The sequence below is a fragment of the Triticum dicoccoides genome, chromosome 7B (genome assembly GCF_002162155.2).
Source record: "Triticum dicoccoides isolate Atlit2015 ecotype Zavitan chromosome 7B, WEW_v2.0, whole genome shotgun sequence".
NCBI lineage: Eukaryota > Viridiplantae > Streptophyta > Magnoliopsida > Poales > Poaceae > Triticum > Triticum dicoccoides.
The window spans coordinates 398,658,168-398,678,084 of NC_041393.1; positions in this window are offsets into that span (position 1 = coordinate 398,658,168).

Here is a 19,917-nt window from a genome sequence, read left to right on the forward strand (position 1 = left end):
GGTTAGTCCCAAAATTAATACAAAAGTGTATAATGAAGCCCATAATCATTCAAAACAGATAATAAAATAGCATGAATGCTTCATAAATTATAGATACGTTGGAGACGTATCAACATCCCCAAGCTTAATTCCTGCTCGTCCTCGAGTAGGTAAATGATAATAGAAAGAATTTATGAATTGTGAATGCTAGTTGGTGCACAAGTTTGATCAATGATAATTTCAATGATCTTTTTCTAGCATGATTATATGTCATAACAGTAGTTCATCTCATAAAACATCTCAAGATCAAGTAACAAGCAATTCACATGTTAAAGCATAGACCATAAAATTTCTTGAAAACTAGCAAACTTCATTCTCAGTCATCAAACAATTACAATTCTTCTTATTTTTAGGAAGGGTCTATGTCAGAGCTTTGATTTAACAAACTCCACATACTCAACTATCATATAGTCTTCTACAATTGCTAGCACTCACGCAATACTAATGGTTATGGAGTTTTAATCGGACACCGAGAAAGATAGGGGCTTATAGTCTTGCCTCCCAATGCATTCACCTTTGGGTGATGTCAACAATAATAGTTCATGCTAAATTACATCCAGTTGGATATATATATATCAGGATCTTTCCAACACGAGGTGCTTTCCAAAGGATAAAATGAAAAAGGAAAAGGTGAAGATCACCTTGACTCTTGCATAAAGTAAAAGAAATAAAGTAAAAGATAGGCCCTTCACAGAGGGAAGCAGAGGTTGTCATGCGCTTTTATGGTTGGATGCACAGAATCTTAATGCAAAAGAACGTCACTTTAGATTGCCACTTGTATATGGACCTTTGTTATGCAGTCCGTTGCTTTTATTGCTTCCATAACAAGATCTTATAAAGCTTATTTTCTTCACACTAATAAATCATGCATATTTAGAGAGCAATTTTTATTGCTTGCACCGATGACAACTTAGTTGAAGGATCTTACTCAATCCATAGGTAGGTATGGTGGACTCTCATGGCAAGACTGGGTTTAAGGATATTTGGAAGCACAAGTAGTATCTCTACTTGGTGCAAGGAATTTTGGCTAGCATGAGGGGGGAAGGCAAGCTCAACATGTTTGAATGATCCATGACAATATACTTTAACTGAGATGTGAGAAAACATAACCCATTACTTTGTCTTCCTTGTCCGACATCAACTCTTTAGCATGTCATACTTAATGAGTGCTCACAATTAAAAAAGATGTCTAATATAGTATATTTATATGTGAAATCTCTCTTCCTTCAATATTCTTTCATGAATTGTTCAAATGACCAATACAATCCTTGCTAACCTTCAATAAATTTACAACCTCTACTTCTTAGTTGTGAAGTCATTACTCCCCATGGGATAAGCAAATGAGACATATATAATTTCAGATTTATGACATTCAACTCATTCAACCATTTACTCATAGGATATAAGTGAAGCACACGAGTAAATGACAAACTACTACAAAAGGATATAAGTGAAGATCAATGAGTAGCTAAATAATTATGTAACTATGCGAAGACTCTCTCTCATTTAAGAATTTCAGATCTTGGTATTTTATTCAAACAGCAAGCAAAGGAAAATAAAATGACATTGCAAGGATAGCACAACTCATGTGAAGAAGCAAAAACTTAGGTTCAACCTATACTAACCGATAGTTGTTGAAGAAGAAAGGTGGGATGCCTAACGGGGCATCCCCAAGATTAGATGCTTGAGACTTCTTGAAATATTATCTTTGGGTGCCTTGGGCATCCCCAAGCTTGAACTTTTGTGTCTCCTTAATTCCTCTCATAACATGGTTTCTCTTTTTATCAAAAGATTCATCCACACCAAACTCAACAAGAACTCGTGAGATAGGTTAGTATAAACCAATGCAAAACCTTATCATTTTCTACTGTAAAAAATCACAAAAATTATTATTCAACATTTTATACTAAATGCCTCTTCATATTTAATATTCCTATCCTCAAATAGAATCATTAAACAAGCAAACATATGCAAACAATGCAACCATAATAGCAATCTGCCAAAACATTATACTCTGTAAAGAATGCAAGATTCATCATACTTCCCTACCTCCAAAAATTATGAGAAAAATACCTCACTCTATAAGATTTATCATAGCTAATTATGAAAAAAGTTTCAACATTATGTCATCCTCTTAATTTTCTAGGGAATTTTTGCAACAGCGGTAAACTTTCTGTTTTCAAACAGCAACATGTATACTAGCAAAATAAGCATGGTAAAGGATATCCTTGACATTTTTATTGAAAATAAATATGATAAAATTTATTCTAAATAACAGCAAGAAAATACTAACAAAATAAAATGACGCTCCAAGCAAAACACATATCATGTGGTGAATAAAAATATAGCTCCAAGTAAAGTTACCGATGAACGAAGACGAAAGAGGGGATGCCATCCGGGGCATCCCCAAGCTTAGGCTGTTGGTTGTCCTTGAATATTACCTTGGGGTGCCTTGGGCATCCCCAAGCTTATGCTCTTTCCACTCCTTATTCCATAGTCCATCAAATGTTTACCCAAAACTTGAAAACTCCACAACACAAAACTCAATAGAAAACTCGTAAGCTCCATTAGTATAAGAAAATAAAACCACCACTTAGGTACTGTAATTAACTCCTTATAAATTCATATTGGTGTAATATCTACTGTATTCCAACTTATATATGGTTCATACCCTCCGATACTACTCATAGATTCATCAAAATAAGCAAACAACACATAGAAAACAGAATCTGTCAAAAACAGAACAGTCTATAGTAATCTGTATCAAACTATACTTATGGAAGTCCAACACTCCTACCAAATTAGGAAGTCCTAGGAAAGTTTTGTACCAATCCAGAGCAAAAAGAATCATATCAGAAGCACGTTTATGTGAATTATGAAAACTAATTTACAGGGTGCAAAATTTTCTGATTTTCAGCTGGATCAACACAACTATCACCATAAGCTATCCTAAAGGTCTTACTTGGCACTTTATTGAAACAAAAGCTATAAAACATGATTAATACAGTAGCATAATAATGTGGACACACAAAAATAGTAAGGATAAATATTGGTTTGTCTCCCAACAAGCACTTTTCTTTAATGCCTTTCTAGCTAGGCATGATGATGACAATGATGCTCACATAAAAGATAAGAATTAAAACATAATGGGAGCATCATGAAGCATATGACTAGCACATTTAAGTCTATACCACTTCCTATGCATAGGGATTTTGTGAGCAAACAACTTATGGGAACAATAATCAACTAGCATAGGAAGGCAAAACAAGCATAACTTCAAGATTTTCAACACATAGAGAGGAAACTTGATATTATTGCAATTCCTACAAGCATAAATTCCTCCCACATAATAATTTTCAGTAGCATCATGAATGAATTCAACAATATAACCAGCACATAAAGCATTCTTTTCATGATCTACTAGCATAGAATTTTTATTACTCTCCACATAAGCAAAATTCTTCTCATCAATAATAGTGGGAGCAAACTCAAAAAAATAATTATCGTATAAGGCATAATCCAATTGAAAACTAAAATCATGATGAAAAGTTTCAAGGTTATCATTATTCTTAATAGCATACAAGTCATCACAATAATCATCATAGATAGCAACTTTGTTCTCATAATCAATTGGAACCTCTTCCAAAATAGTGGATCCATCACTAAATAAAGTCATGACCTCTCCAACTCCACTTTCATAATTATGACAATAATATTCAACATCCTCCAAAATAGTGGGATCATTACTTCCTAAAGTTGACACTCTTCCAAACCCACTTTCATCAATATACTCATCATAAATAGGAGGCATGCTTTCATCATAATAAATATTCTCATCAAAACTTGGGGGACTAAACATATCATCTTCATCAAACATAGCATCCCCAAGCTTGTGGCTTTGTATATCATTAGCATCATGGGTATTCAAAGAATTTATACTAACAACATTGTAATCATGCTCATCATTCAAAGATCTAGTACCAAACATTTTAATACATTCTTCTTCTAGCAATTGAGCACAATTTTTCTTTCCATCATTCTCATGAAAGATATTAAAAAGATGAAGCATATGAGGCAAACTCAATTCCATTTTTTGTAGTTTTCTTTTATAGACTAAACTAGTGATAAAACAAGAAACAAAAAGATTCGATTGCAAGATCTAAAGATATACCTTCAAGCGCTCACCTCCCCGGCAACGGCGCCAGAAAAGAGCTTGATGTCTACTACACAACATTCTTCTTGTAGACGTTGTTGGGCCTTCAAGTGTAGAGGTTTGTAGGACAGTAGCAAATTTCCCTCAAGTGGATGACCTAAGGTTTATCAATCCGTGGGAGGCGTAGGATGAACATGGTCTCTCTCAAACAACCCTGCAACCAAATAACAAAGAGTCTCTTGTGTCCCCAACACACCCAATACAATGGTAAATTGTATAGGTGCACTAGTTCGGCGAAGAGATGGTGATACAAGTGCAATATGGATGGTAGATATAGGTTTTTGTAATATCTGAAAATATAAAAACAGCAAGGTAACTAATGATAAAAGCGAGCGTAAACGGTATTGCAATGGTAGGAAACAAGGGATAGGGTTCATACTTTCACTAGTGCAAGTTCTCTCAACAATAATAACATAGATAGATCATATAACAATCTCTCAACATGCAACAAAGAGTCACTCCAAAGCCACTAATAGCGGAGAACAAATGAAGAGATTATGGTAGGGTACGAAACCACCTCAAAGTTATTCTTTCGGATCAATCTATTCAAGAGTTCATACTAGAATAACACCTTAAGACACAAATCAACCAAAACCCTAATGTCACCTAGACACTCCATTGTCAACTCAAGTATCCATGGGCATGATTATACGATATGCATCACACAATCTTAGATTCATCTATTCAACCAACAGAAAGTACTTCAAAGAGTGCCCCAAATTTCTACCAGAGATTCAAGACGAAAACGTGTGCCAACCCCTATGCATAGGTTCATGGGCAGAACCCGCAAGTTGATCACCAAAACATACATCAAGTGGATCACGTGATATCCCATTGTCACCACAGATAAGCATGGCAAGACATACATCAAGTGTTCTCAAATCCTTAAAGACTCAATCTGATAAGATAACTTCAAAGGAAAAACTCAATCCATCACAAGAGAGTAGACGGGGAGAAACCTCATAAGATCCAACTATAATAGCAAAGCTCGTGATACATCAAGATCGTGCCATAGAGAGAACACGAGAGAGAGAGAGAGAGATCAAACACATAGCTACTGGTACATACCCTCAGCCCCGAGGGTGAACTACTCCCTCCTCATCATGGATAGCGCCGGGATGATGAAGATGGCGACCGGTGAGGGATTCCCCCTCTGGCAGGGTGCCAGAACGGGCTCCCGAGAGGTTTTTGGTGGCTACAGAGGCTTGCGGCGGCGGAACTCCCGATCTATCTTGTCCTTCAATGGTTTTAGGGTATATGGGAATATATAGGTGAAAGAAGTCGGTCGGGAGAGCCTCGAGGGGCCCACGAGGGTGGAGGGCGCGCCCAGGGGGGTGGGCGCGCTCCACTATCTCGTGGCTTCCTCGACGCTTCCCTGGCTTGCACTCCAAGTTCCTGGGATCACGCTCGTTCCAAAAATCACGCTCCCGAAGGTTTCATTCCGTTTGGACTCCGTTTGATATTCCTTTTGTTTGAAACACTGAAATAGGCAATAAAACAACAATATGGGATGGGCCTCCGGTTAATAGGTTAGTCCCAAAAGTAATATAAAAGTGTATAATAAAGCCCGTAATAATTCAAAACAGATAATAAAATAGCATGAATGCTTCATAAATTATAGATACGTTGGAGACGTATCAACCATTCAGGAGCTGCAGGAATCAAGAGTCATGCGCGGCGATCGCCGCCTACCCGGCGTAGCCCCCCATCTAGGCAAGGATGGCGGGCTACGCATCTCCATCGACTACCCAGGGCTCAACCGAGTCGTGTCTCAGGAGCGTTTCTGGCCTTTGCGCGTGGGACCTTGCGAGGGTCCACCTCACAGCTACATTTGCATGCCTTTCGGCCTGCCGAACGTGGCTGCTGCTCACCAGCGCCTAATGAGGAGCATTCTGGAAGCTTAGGAGGCCATGCACTGCGTGTTCCTGGCGGAGATGGAGATGGACCTTGAGGAGCCGCCCGGACCGCCAGAGCCTCCTGAGGCTCAGGGCTCCGATGGCTCGTGAGGATCGACTTCTTCACCGTGCATCATCAACTACTCCAACACCCGCTCTGCAATGATATCAGGTGACATCTTTCGAGTTTCATTTCAGCTGGGAGCGCCCTCAGGGCTGCATTATTCCCGGGTCGCATGGGTCCGTCCCTGCGGCAATTATCCGTTTTCCTTCTGTCTTTAGTACAATTTGCTAGGGGCGGCCCTCGGGCTGCATCATCCCCAAGCCGCTCGGGCCTGACCCAGTGGCATGTATCTTTCCTGCATCTATCTAAGCTGATTTGGTCCTCATGCTCAACCTACCTGTGATAATCACCTGCTCGATTGACACCTACCTTTGGAGCCGCTCGCTTTGGCACGGCGCTTGTGCATGGGTCCGTCCCTGCAACGTCGACAAATCTGAGCTGTCGAGGTCTGGCCCGCGGCAGCCCCGCAAGCGCTACCTCACCAAGCCCTCAGTTCCCTCATCACTCACTCGGAGCAACCAATGGCTGGCCGGCAATCGTAATGGCAACCTTTGCTTATCTCATGTTGGCTTACAGGAACTACCTAAGGAATAACATGGGGAGGCATCATGAGCTCTCTCTCTCTCTCTCTCTCTCTCTCTCTCTCTCTCTCTCTCTTACCCGTGTGATCCGCTCGCGCGTTAAAAGGGGGGCTCCTAAGCATCGCGACTCAGGAGCTCTTACTGGCTCTCCAGCCCTCACCCCCAGGCCTTGTCCACGGCATCGCGACCTGGCATACCAGCGGCGGCTGAGCTCGCTCGAGGGTCGGGAACTGAGGACGTAGAGCACAAAGGAGAGTGCCGGGAAGGGAGGAGAAGCTCACAAAGGCCTGACCCAGCGACATCCCAGCTGCCGACAGGCAGGTCTGGTGCCTCGTGGAGGAATGGCTCCAAGCTTTCAAGATAAGTCACGCTCCTGGAATAGCTAATCGACGCAACACCAAACCCTCACTTAATGCGGCTCTGTGACGGCGACGTTGCCTTCCTTTCTTGCCCAGCGGTGGCTGCTTGAGCGCTAAAGGGTACCTCCTGAGCATCGCGCCTCAGGGGATCTTACTGGACCTCGGGCCGCTCACCTCCTGGCCTTGACCACGGCATTGCGACCTGGCATAACAGCGATGGCTGAAGCCTGCCTGGGGACCGGGACCTGTCAGCATAGAGCATCAAGCCGTCGCGAGGTCAGAAATTAAGGGGGAACCGAGCCGAGATAGGACAAGCATCTTGCACCACTTCATAATAAGGATGATATCGACAAAAGACACAAGAAATGCTTCACATGCCCCCACGGGGTACTTCCTTGGTTCCTCGCAGGGAACAAAAGGTGCTAATCCTAAGGAGCCCTAACTACACGTGCTTCCACGACCGACGCCATCGTCAACAGTGGGCCACCAAGCGCCGGCGCCAACCCCATCCAGATCAGCCGCATCGGTGGCCTGGTGTAGCTGCCTTGCTCCGGGTGCAACGTGAGCTTGGGGGCTCGTAGCTGTCATCGCTCGTCTCCGGAGTCGCAAGAAGATCGGGAGAGTCGCTGGACCCTCCAGCATCTCCGCTGCCGCCAGAGGAGCTGCTGAGGAAGCGGAGGGCAGGCCTGGCCCTTGCCATGCCGGCGTCCTGGCCGCCTCCTCTGGGGCAGCACTCCAGCCGGCGTCCTTCCGCATCGAGGACCTTGAAGAGCATCAGGGAGGCGCCGTCGTATTCGAGATGAATCACGAGGGCACCTCCTATTCGGCAGACCTAGGCGATCTCGCCCCAGCCCCAGGTCATGTAGACCTTGCCCGGAGCAACGACCTCGACCTCCGTTCCGGTCGTGGGGGTACCGCAGTCGGCGTGCTACAGCCAAAGCTCAAGAGGCCCCCTCGGCGGCATCTCAAAGGCAAAGGAAGGAGGAAGGCGTATCCAGGAGCTTGGAGGCATGGCGGCATGAAGCACGAGCTCGCGAGAGGAGTCTGCGACGTGGACTCCAGGAGCGATGGCACGCACCACCGTGACTCGTCGACGTCGCCGACGGCGCGGGCGGTTCCACTCGACGTCTTCTTCTCTAGGACCCTCAGGCCGGGCGCACAAAGGCAGCGGAAACCCAGGGGGTGGCCGCTCGTACCAAGGCCTCGACGCCTTCGGCCGAGCAACCTCATCACGACAGTTGGGGACCGGCCTCTTCTTCGGCAGGAGCGGGTCGGGCCCCTCTCGGGGGGCCTTTCCTTTCTCCTCGGCTGAGAACCGTCAGATCGGCACCATTGGCGTCAAGATGGAGGAGGAGCGAGGAAGAAGGAGCGGAGCAAGAAGAGATGGACTGCGCGGGCTCACGCCTCTCCATACTTATAGCCCAGAGGAGGCCAACCGTCAGCCTCCATGATCACAGGTTGACTCATTTTTGCATGCATGGACTCGTCAAATCAGACAGTTTCCGAGGCAGCATGGGGAAGCGGAGACGCCCACGTCCAATCAACCGCCACGCGACAACCAAGGCCGCAGGCTGTTGGGCTCGCGGCGCTCCACACTTGCCCTTTCGCTTCACTGCTAAGCCAAGTACGAGCGCGCCTTGGGCCTGGGGGCTACTGTCGGCGTTCTGGGAACGGGGGTCCCCAGACTTGCCTGCCTGCGGCCTGCGGCGTGGCTCAAGGGGTGGCCCAGTACAGCCCATCTTCATCAACTCAAGCACAAGACTCTCGCGAGGGGCCAAGCCTCGTAGGGCGGACGACGCAAGGCTTCCTCAGGAACGGCCTCACTAGGCCGGCTCGTGAGGAGGCGGAGAGATCAAGGCAGGGGTACCTCGCGAGGTGCTCGTGATGCAAGCCATGACGATCGAGACCATCCTTGTTTCCTCTTTGGTGCAAAGGGGGCAAGCGCAGGTGTGGAGTACCGATGCATCAAGCAAAGGTTACCATTTCGGTGCAACGAGACCAAGACCAGCAGAGCGCCAGGACGGAGGTCACCGTGGAGCCCAAGACGGTGTCATCGCTAGGGCCTTTGGCAGACGAAGACCAACTTTAGTCAGGATAACTTGTACTAGATGTTTCCCTTGAAAATGACCATTGTTGGCGCCCTTCCCGCTCAATATTTGGGAAGAGGACCAGGGCCTCTATATATAGAGATAGCCACCACAGTAGAGGGACATCGGATCTAGATCTCACCTAGAGCCAACAGAGATGGAGCAATTCCTCCCCAAGCACACCACCACAAGAACACCCCTCGCGAGGATGTTCTTCCTTTGTATTGTTCATCATCAGCCCCCGAGGCAATCCACCACACCACACACTGGATTAGGGTATTACACCACAACGGTGGCCCGAACCAGTATAAACCTTGTGTCCCTTGTGTTGTTCATCGTTAGCTTAGAATCTCAGCGAGGCGTTGGGACGTGGAGCGGTAGGGGGAAGATCTTCATTCGCACCCCAGAGTTTGAACCTTAAGGGTTTTGCCGGAACCCAATATCTGACACCTGACAACGGGATTGTCGGCCGCCTGGCACTAGCCAAGTTCATGGCCGCGTCACACTACGCCTACAACACGCTGAAGATGCATGGGCCGATGACCATCATCACCGCCCCCTCCGACAAGAAGGATGCGCTGATCTGTGCTGACCAACTTTACTAGGAAGCAGTTGCAGTGACTGCTGCCAAGGCACTTGCTCCTGCCGTTGAAGCCCCGGGAGGGAAGAAGACCAGCGAGACCTCTCGCACCCACTCCGGCAAGCGCACCTCTTCGAAGTGCTGTGCTCCCGTTGAGGACCTGCTAGAGAGCTCCACTGGCAAGAGCAAGAAATCCAGAGATGCTCCAGTAGAGACCAAGAAGGTGTCCGCCAAAGAGGATGGCACGGGAGGGGCTTTCACCATAAGATCCACCCTTGATAGCAAATAGGAAGGCGAGCTCGTCACTTTCCTGCGGGCGACTATTGATGTGTTTGCATGGCAAGAATCCGACATCCCCGACGTTCCCAGGGAAGTGATTGAGCACCATCTTGCTATCTGTCCTCGTGCGTGGCCCGTCAAGCAGAAGGTCAGGAAGCAAGCTTTGGAAAGGCAAGAGCACAGAAGAGGTCAGAAAGCTAGAAGCGGCAGGCTTGGTGAGAGGAGTGCTCCATCCGACGTGGTTGGCCAATCCGGTGGTGGTGCGCAAGGCAAACGGGAAGTGGAGGTTGTGTATTGATTACACAGATATCAATAAGGCCTGTCCAAAAGACCCTTTCCCGTTGCTGTGCATTGACCAGATTGTTGACTCCAAGGCCGGGTGTGACTTGTTATCATTCCTCGACGCCTACTCAGGATACCATCAGATTTTCATGACGAGAGAAGATGAAGAGAAGACAGCATTCATCACCCCATGTGGTACGTATTGCTTTTTACGGATGCCTTTTAGGTTGAAGAGCGCTGGCTCGACCTTTGGAAGAGCAGTCCAAATTGGTTTTGAGCCCTAGCTACATAGAAATATGGAAGCTTATATGGATGACATAGTGGTCAAAACCAAGGACAAGGCAACACTTGTACAAGATCTGGAAGAAAAGTTTGCAAATCTGCGCAAGATGAACCTCAAGCTGAACCCTGAGAAGTGTGTCTTCGCCGTTCCGTCCGGCAAGCTTCTCGGGTTCTTTGTGTCACAACGTGGGATCGAGGCGAATCCAGACAAGATCGAGGTCATTGAGCAGATTGAGGCGCCTAGGCAGATCAAGGATGTGCGTCAGCTCACTGGCTGCGTTGCTGCCATGAGCAGATTCATTTCCAAATCTGCTGAGCGTTCCCTTCCCTTTTTCAAAATATTGAAAAAGGTGGGCCCAATGGAATGGATCCAGAGGCCGAAGCATCATTGAGGACTTGAAGAAATACCTCTCCTCCACGTCGATACTGGTTGCGCCTCAACCACAAGAGCCGCTGCTACTGTATCTAGCGACAACGAATCAAGTGGTCAGCACCGTGCTAGTGGCGCAGAGGGAGGTTGACAAAGTGGCAGTGGCAACGGTAGGATTAGCGGATGGTGAGCCAGAGCTCCCCCCGGCAGGGTCTGACACCGGCGAGACAGGGCCTGCGCAACCAAATGAAGTGGTGCAGAAGAAGAAGATGATGCAGCGCCCGGTTTACTTTGTCAGCTCCCTCTTGCAGGGGGCTAGGTCAAGGTACTCCGGTGTGCAGAAATTGCTCTTCAGCCTCCTTATGGCCTCGAGGAAGCTGCGTCATTACTTCCAAGCACACGAGATCACCGTCGTCACTCGCCTCCCATTGCAACAGATACTGCATAACCCAGATGCAACGGGGAGGATTGTGGAATGGGCCTTGGAGCTATCGAGCTTTGGTTTGAAGTTTGAAAGTACTTCGACAATCCCGAGCCGAGTCTTGGCAGAGTTCATTGCAGAATGGACCTCGACGCTCGACGAAGAGATCTAGGATACCACTCTTCCTGGCAAGGAAACAAGCCGCAACTGGATTATGTACTTTGACGGGGCTTTCTCGCTGCAAGGCGCTAGCGCTGGTGTGCTGCTCGTCGCACCCACCGGAGAGCACCTCAAGTATGTGATCCAGATGCACTTCCCCAGGGAGATGTCGATGAACAACACTGCTGAATATGAGGGATTGCTTTCCGGTCTTAGGATCGCGGCAGACCTCGGGATCAAGAAACTCATCCTCAGAGGTGATTCACAGCTTGTTGTCAAGCAAGTCAACAAAGATTATCAAAGCCCGTTGATGGAGGCCTACGTGGATGAGGTGAGGAAGGTGGAGGAGCGCTTTGACAGTATACAGGCGGAGCATGTTCCCTGAGTGGAGAACGACATCGCCAACTACCTGTGGAAGCCCACTGCCCTCAAGCTACCTGTGGAACCAGGTACTTTTGTGCTTCAGTTAACTCAACCATCCGTTGAACCATCAACAGAGCAGAACAAGCGGAGGAAATCAGGCCCCGGCAAGTACTTTCCCACCGAGCTCCCAGGAGCCGCTAGCGGAGATGCTGCCGTGGACACTAAGCCTGCTGTGGGGCAACCGACTCCGACAAGACGTCAAGCCCTGCCCGTAGAGACAGCCACACCCATGGAAGAGGAAATGCCTTTAGTCCTTGTCGTCGAGCCCCAGGCTCTGGAATGAGAACATCATACCGTCCGATTCCCCCAAACAGGGGAGCTTCCTGAGGAGCGGGAAGAAGCGGAGAAAGTAGCCCATCGGTCTTCCATGTACCAGTTTGTTGACAACGTTCTATACAAAAAAAGAACAAACGGGGTGAAATTGAAGTGCATTCCCGAGGAGGAAGGACTGGAGCTGTCGGCAGAGATACATGGAGGCATATATGGCTCCCACATAGGGTCGAGGGCCCTTGCCGGCAATGCTTTCCGGCAAGGTTTCTTCTGGACCACTTCCCTCCAGGATGTGATGACACTAGTAACCACGTGTGAAGCGTGTTACTTCCATTCAAAGAAGCTTCATCAGCCAGCTCAAGCCCTTCAAACTATCCCTCTCTCCTGGCCATTCTTGGTCTGGGGGCTCGACATACTGGGCCCTTTCCCCCATGCTGTCGGGGGCTTTGAGTACTTGTACGTTGCAATCAACAAGTTCACAAAGTGGCCGGAGGTGGAAGCAGTGAGGAAGGTGACAGCGCAGTCAGCTGTCAAGTTCTTCAAGGGGCTCGTTTGCCGTTTTGGTGTGCCAAACAGTGTCATCACCGACAACGGCACATAGTTCACAAGCCGCACCTTCATGCAATACATCGAAGACCTCAGCAGCAAGGTCTGTTTCGCTTCCATGGCACACCCATGGAGCAACGGCCAGGCGGAGAGGGCAAATGCTGAAGTGCTGCGAGGCCTAAGGACAAGGACTTTTGATAGGCTGTGCAAAAGCAAAAGGCCCTGGATTGATGAGTTGCCGGTGGTTCTTTGGTCGATTAGGACGATGCCAAATCGAGCCACCGGCCAGACACCTTTTGCCCTGGTATACAAGGTAGAGGCAGTTCTCTCCACGGAACTCACATACGGGTCCCCTCGAGTGCTCGCTTATGATGAGCTTGAGCAAGGGCGATTGCGGTAAGATGACACAACGCTCCTCGAGGAAGATCGTCTTCGGGTGGCTGTGAGAGTAGCGCGCTACCATAGCCGCAAGGTTCATGCCCAAAGCTTTGAGGAAGGCGACCTTGTTCTTCAGCATGTTCAAACGGCCAAGAATTCCAACAAGTTGATGCCGAAGTGGGAAGACCCTTATCGGGTAATGCGAGTCACCAGTCCCGGCGCAGTCCGCTTGGAGACCAAAGATGCCATTCCAGTGAGCAACTCCTGGAACATCGAGCATCTTAGCAAGTTTTACCCATAAGGCGCGGTTGCCGGGCCCCCCGGCAGACCACCTTTTGTACAAGCCTTGCCGGCGAGGCATGCAACCCTCTGTACAAAGCCAAGCGCAGACCCTGAGCATAAATAAACAAAGCGCTGGCGCCCTAGGTTATAGCATGCATGCTAGGTTAAGTCTCTCGCTCGGTTAGGGTTGACAATGCTTAGCGGCGACTAACCCCTAGCATAGAGGTCGAGCGTGCGTCTCTCTGTTCCTTTCCATCCTCTTTGGTTCGCAGGGTACATGGACATTTTTCTGTTGAGCTATTTGGAAGAAAGAGAACGAGTTGGCGCTCTGGTCCCGGCAAGCCAAGGTTGCCGGGGGCTGAAGACACAAGGGTCCAACCCCGGCAAGCCAAGGTTGCTGGGGGGCTGCAGATTCAGATAAGCCCTTTATCCCCTATTTTGCATCTCCGTATGGAATTGGGACGTATGAAACCTCGTTTTATTCCTAGGCTACCATGCTCCCCTTTTCCTGTACCCAAGAGCTATTTCTTGGGTCAGAATTTGGTTGTAGCCGCGGTGGCAAGGAAGCAAGCATAGGGCCTAACCCTACTTCGCCCCTGCCTCCGCCAAGAGCGTGAGTACAGTCGAATGGAGTGAGGGGACAGCAAGGCCTGTTGCCGGGCGATAATGTTTATCTTAAAAATAACAAGGATTCGATCCTTGGTATGAGCTTTGCTCACGCACAAAGAACCCGGCAAGCACCCTTTTTTCATTAATACGTCCCATACAGGTACAGTTCGTACGGAATGTAAACATGAGCAAGGGGATTACAAGTTTTAAATTCAACTAAGGCACGTGGGCTTACAAACTAAAAAGATATAAGATGCCCGTAATCCCTTTCTTGTCCCTCTCCTCAGGAAAAGAAACAAGGAAGCAGGAGGGCAAAAGGAGCGCCTAGGCGAGGTACAAGCAGCAGAAGGAGCCAAGAGAACATATCGGCGGTCGCCCAGGAGAGGGCTGGTGATGATGGTGCCAGGAGAAGAGCTGAAAGATGAGGCAGCGGGCTGCCAATACGCTATGAAGGCATCGGTGCCATCATACTCCGACTTGACGGCCCGCCACCCACCTTCCTTGTCTTCTCCGACCTTCCCACGCCAGCTGCCTAGGGAGGCGACCCCGAGAAGTTCAAGGAGCTGGCGATGCAGATGGTGGTGCTACCGGTGTCGCCCAGGGACGGTGTGCCCGACGCCGAGTCGGACCCGTCATCCTCCCGCCTGCCACCCTTGCCATCGCTGTCGCTGTCCTCCTCGTCACTCTCGCCCGACGATGTGCTTTCGCCATCAGTCGAGATCTCCGCACAGCACCCTAGCCTGTGTCCCGAGCGCCCGAAAACCTTGACGAAGAGCAAATCACTCTCCGCTAGCTTGAAGTAGAGGACATGCCCATCCATCAAGCAATGGGCGAGTGCAAAGGTTTTCCAGCCCCGGCGAAGGAGCATCACTTGAGGGGTGGGGAACCTTGTGTTCACCCACATGTCACCATGGCAACACCCCTTCATGTGAAGCCTTAGCCGTGGTGGCTGGTCGACCTCCAGCATGCTCGCAAATGCCCGGGGAAGACGAAGGCTGCGGCACGGCGGCCTGCGCAGCTGCAAGATGAACTCGAGCGCCGAGTCCCCAACATGACCACTCAGCGAAGCAGGAAGAGATGGCGACGGAGACGGAGACGATGTAGGCATTCCCCTTCCATGCCCACCTTTGCCTCGACCGCCCCGCCGACCGCGGCCCCGTCCAGCGGCCCCGCCTCTAGCATGGACTTCGCCCTGGGCATCGAGCTCTTCCTTGACCGCCGCAGCTCTCTCGCGGGAGGAGGACCTGGTTGCTTCCATAGAAGAACGGCCTCGGCCACGCCCCCTCGCCATGACCGTGGGTGAAGGATGGTGATAAGAGGGAGACGCAGGGAGATGCTTTTCCTCCTGCCCCCGAGTCCCTTTTTTATAGTTGGGAAAGGGTGGCCGAAGGACTGGCTCTACGCCCCAAAGAGCCCGCTCGAATTCGGCTCATTAAAGTGGCAGCAGGCGAGGCCATCGACCGCCCTCCTCGCCCAATTGAAGGTGCGTGGGTATCATCCCGCGTGTGCATTCCCATATTCCATGCGTCTGTCAGCTACCTTGCGCCATGCATGCGGAGTACGTGGCGCAAGGGGCGGGCATAGTGGGAAACTTGGAACGACGGTTCCAAGGCGGGGAAAGTAAATGAGCAGCGGCCCTGCAGTCTTAAAGGGACCCACAAGCCACCTCTTTACTATTCACCGCAGGATGATGCAGGCATGCTTTGGTCACCCTACGCACGATCCCCACATCACGCTTTTGATGCGGGTTGTGGGGAGGCGCAGCGGGCGAAGGAGTTACCGCGGTAAGGCTCCACCCCGCCTGCCCGCGCACCGTTCTGGGCCTAGCCCAACAACGCGTCGCGCTTATGTGTGGCCCAGGCCCGCGGTCTCCTGTCGGTGTACAAAAGTAGGGGTTCTCCTTTGTACCCCTTTACTTGTGCACAGGCAGTCAGAGCTGCGCCCACGGCCACACTCAGCAGGGCAGAGGAGGGAAGCCAAAGCCACAAGATAATCAAGCAACGCCAAGACCAGAAACACAAGGAGCAGAGAGGGCGAGGTAGGCTCCCCCGGCAAGAGCCTTGCCATGGCTGCAGAGTCTTGCCGGGGAAACTTGCCCAACACCAGCAGAGCGCGCCACCCTTGAGCCCAAGGGTCCCAACGCCATCAACCACATTGGAACCAAACCTCGGGAGGCACCTCCATGGTGGCAGGCAAATCTCCGTGAAGATCATAAACACGCAAGATCAGATAAGGAATAGAAGACAACGATGATCCTCGGCAAGATCCTTGCCAAGGAAATCCATGAGACCTCCGGCAAGATCCTTGCCGGGGATGACCACAGTGCCGCGGCAAGACCCTTGCCGGGGCCCTGACAAGACCGTTGCCGAGGACATCAGCGGGGCCGCGGCCAGGCCCGCGCCTGCCAAGGCTCCACCGCCGTTCCCATGCAGTGCCAGCCCAGCCAGCAAGGCGAGCACCTGAGTGGCGATGTGCGGCCCCGAGACCAACTCAGCAAGCACCTATGTGTTGGCATGCAGATCTTCGTGACGACCCTACCACCGCACCATCTCAGCAGCTTGACAGCCTACATGGCGCTGCACGCCACGTTGGCCTAGACGCGTGTCGAAGCAAGGCGAAGCGGCGACAGCAAGAAGGGCACATTGGCAGCGCATTAAATGCATTTGTCCGACGGTGCCAGAGGATAGACTCAGCCACCACATGCACTTTCCACCTCTTGTGTGCCACTGTGGTGTCCCCTTTTTCCTATAAAAGGAGGCCCGAGGCATACGAGAGAAGGATCCGGCTTTTTGGACTACGCACGCACCGTAGCTAGTTCAAAACACAAGAACATTCAGATATACACCAAAGCAGGACTAGGGTATTACGCGTCCTCGCGGCCCGCACCTGGGTAAATGGGGGCGCCCCCCTAGGGCGCGCCCTCCTATCTCGTGGGCCCCCTGGACCTCCACCGACCTCAACTCCAACTCCATATATTCACGTTCGCGGAGAAAAAAATCAGAGAGAAAGTTTCATCGCGTTTTACGACACGGAGCCGCCGCCAAGCCCTAATCTCTCTCGGGAGGGCTGATCTGGAGTCCGTTCGGGGCTCCGAAGAGGGGGATTCGTCGCCATCGTCATCATCAACCATCCTCCATCACCAATTTCATGATGCTCACCGCCGTGCGTGAGTAATTCCATCGTAGGCTTGCTGGACGGTGATGGGTTGGATGAGATTTACCATGTAATCAAGTTAATTTTATTAGGGTTTGATCCCTAGTATCCACTATGTTCTGAGATTGATGTTGCTATGACTTTGCTATGCTTAATGCTTGTCACTAGGGCCCGAGTGCCATGATTTCAGATCTGAACCTATTATGTTTTCATGAATATATGTGTGTTCTTGATCCTATCTTGCAAGTCTATAGTCACCTATTATGTGTTATGACCCGACAACCCCGAAGTGACAATAATCGGGATACTTCTCGGTGATGACCATAGTTTGAGGAGTTCATGTTTTCACTATGTGCTAATGATTTGTTCCGGTTCTCTATTAAAAGGAGGCCTTAATATCCCTTAGTTTCCGCTAGGACCCCGCTGCCACGGGAGGGTAGGACAAAAGATGGCATGCAAGTTCTTTTCCATAAGCACGTATGACTATTTACGAAATACATGCCTACATTACATTGATGAACTGGAGCTAGTTCTGTGTCACCCTATGTTATAGCTATTACACGAGGAATCGCATCCGGCATAATTATCCATCACTGATCCATTGCCTACGATCTTTTCACATATTGTTCTTCACTTATTTACTTTTTCGTTGCTACTGTTACAACTACTACAAAACCCCCAAAACTATTATCTTTACTTTTGCTACCGTTACCTTTATTATAATACCACTTTTGCTACTAAATCCAGGTGGTTGAATTGACAACTCAACTGTTAATACTCAAGAATATTCTTTCGCTCCCCTTGTGTCGAATCAATAAATTTGGGTTGAATACTCTACCCTCGAAAGCTGTTGCGATCCCCTACACTTGTGGGTTATCAAGACTAATTTCTGCCGCCGTTGCCGGGGAGCATAGCTCTATTCTCTAAGTCACTGTGGATTTATATCTGTTGATCACTATGAAGAACTTGAAAGACGACCGAACTACTATTTTGCCCTCAACTACGAGGGGAGGTAAGGAACTGCCATCTAGCTCTGCACTAGATTCTCCTTCCGTTATTAGTAGGCTTGCGACACCTAAACCTGCTACTGATATGAATTCTGATATGTCGCATGTTATTGATGATGCCACTTCTGCTATGCATGATGAAACTACTTCTGTGCTTGATACTACTTTGCCATTAGGTGAATTTCTTGATGAACAACTTGCTAGAGTTAGGGGGAATGAAATTACTGAAGAACCTATTATTGATGATAGTGATGATGAAGGTTCTCCCAATGATTATGTATTGCCTGTTGTTCCTAAGGGTTAAGTTATGAATGAAGAAGCTGCTAGGGAAATCTTTGCTTGCAATGATAGATATGATCTTAAGAAACTATTAGCTAAATGGAAGCAGCAGTCTCTTAATGCTAGAATGAAACCCGATCCTGCTTTTGCTACTTCACCTATCTGTGTTACTAATAAGGATTATGAATTCTCTGTTGATCCTGAAATTATTACTTTAGTTGAATCTGATCCTTTTTATGGCCTTGAATCTGAAACTGTTGTGGCACATCTTACCAAGTTGAATGATATAGCTACCCTGTTTTCTAATGATGAGAAGTCTCGCTATTATTATATCCTTAAGATATTTCCGTTCTCATTAAAGGGTGATGCTAAGACTTGGTACAATTCTCTTGCTCCTGGTTGTTTGCATAGTCCCCAGGATATGATTTATTACTTCTCTGCTAAATATTTCCCTGCTCATAAGAAACAAGCTGCCTTGCGGGAAATATATAATTTTGTACAAATCAAAGAAGAGAGTCTCCCACAAACTTGGGGGAGGCTTCTCCGATTACTTAATGCTTTACCTGATCATCCTCTCAAGAAAAATGAAATACTTGATATCTTTTATAATGGACTAACCGATACTTCAGGGAAAGAACAGTCGACGAAGCTGAAATATTATTGAATAATATGTTGACTACTGAAAATAACTGGACTCTTCCTGAGCCAATTCCTGAGGCAATTCCTGAGGCAATTCCTGAACCAATTGAGCCAACTCCTGAGCCTATTCCTAAACCCACTCCGAAGAAGAGAGGTGTTTTATTTCTCAGTCCTGAAGATATGCAAGAGGCAAAGAAATCAATGAAAGAAGAAGGTAATAAAGCTTAAGATGTTAAGAATTTACCTCCTATTGAAGAAATACATGGTCTTAATATACCGCCTATTGAAGAACCATATTGTCTTGATAAACCGACACAGGTAGTAAAGGTAAATTCTCTCTATAGATATGATAAAGTTGAAATCCCCTCTACTAAATTTCATAGCCCATGCTTAGATGAATTTGATGACTTTATGGCTAGACAATAAAGTTTTAATGCTTATGTTGGTAGAAAGTTAAAGAATAATGCTTTCGAGATAGGACGTGTGAGCGATAATCTGGCTAGAGTTAAAGATGAACTTCACCTCATTAGCAAATATGCTTCTATGGTTGCTACTCAAGCTGAGCAAGTACTTAAAGCTCAAAAATGATTTCTTGATGAATTAAATAATAAAAATGACTTTGCTGTTAGAGTGGATACTAGAACTGGTAGAATGACTCAGGAACCTTTGTATCCTGAAGGCCACCCTAAGAGAATCGAGCAAGATTCTCAGAGAAATACT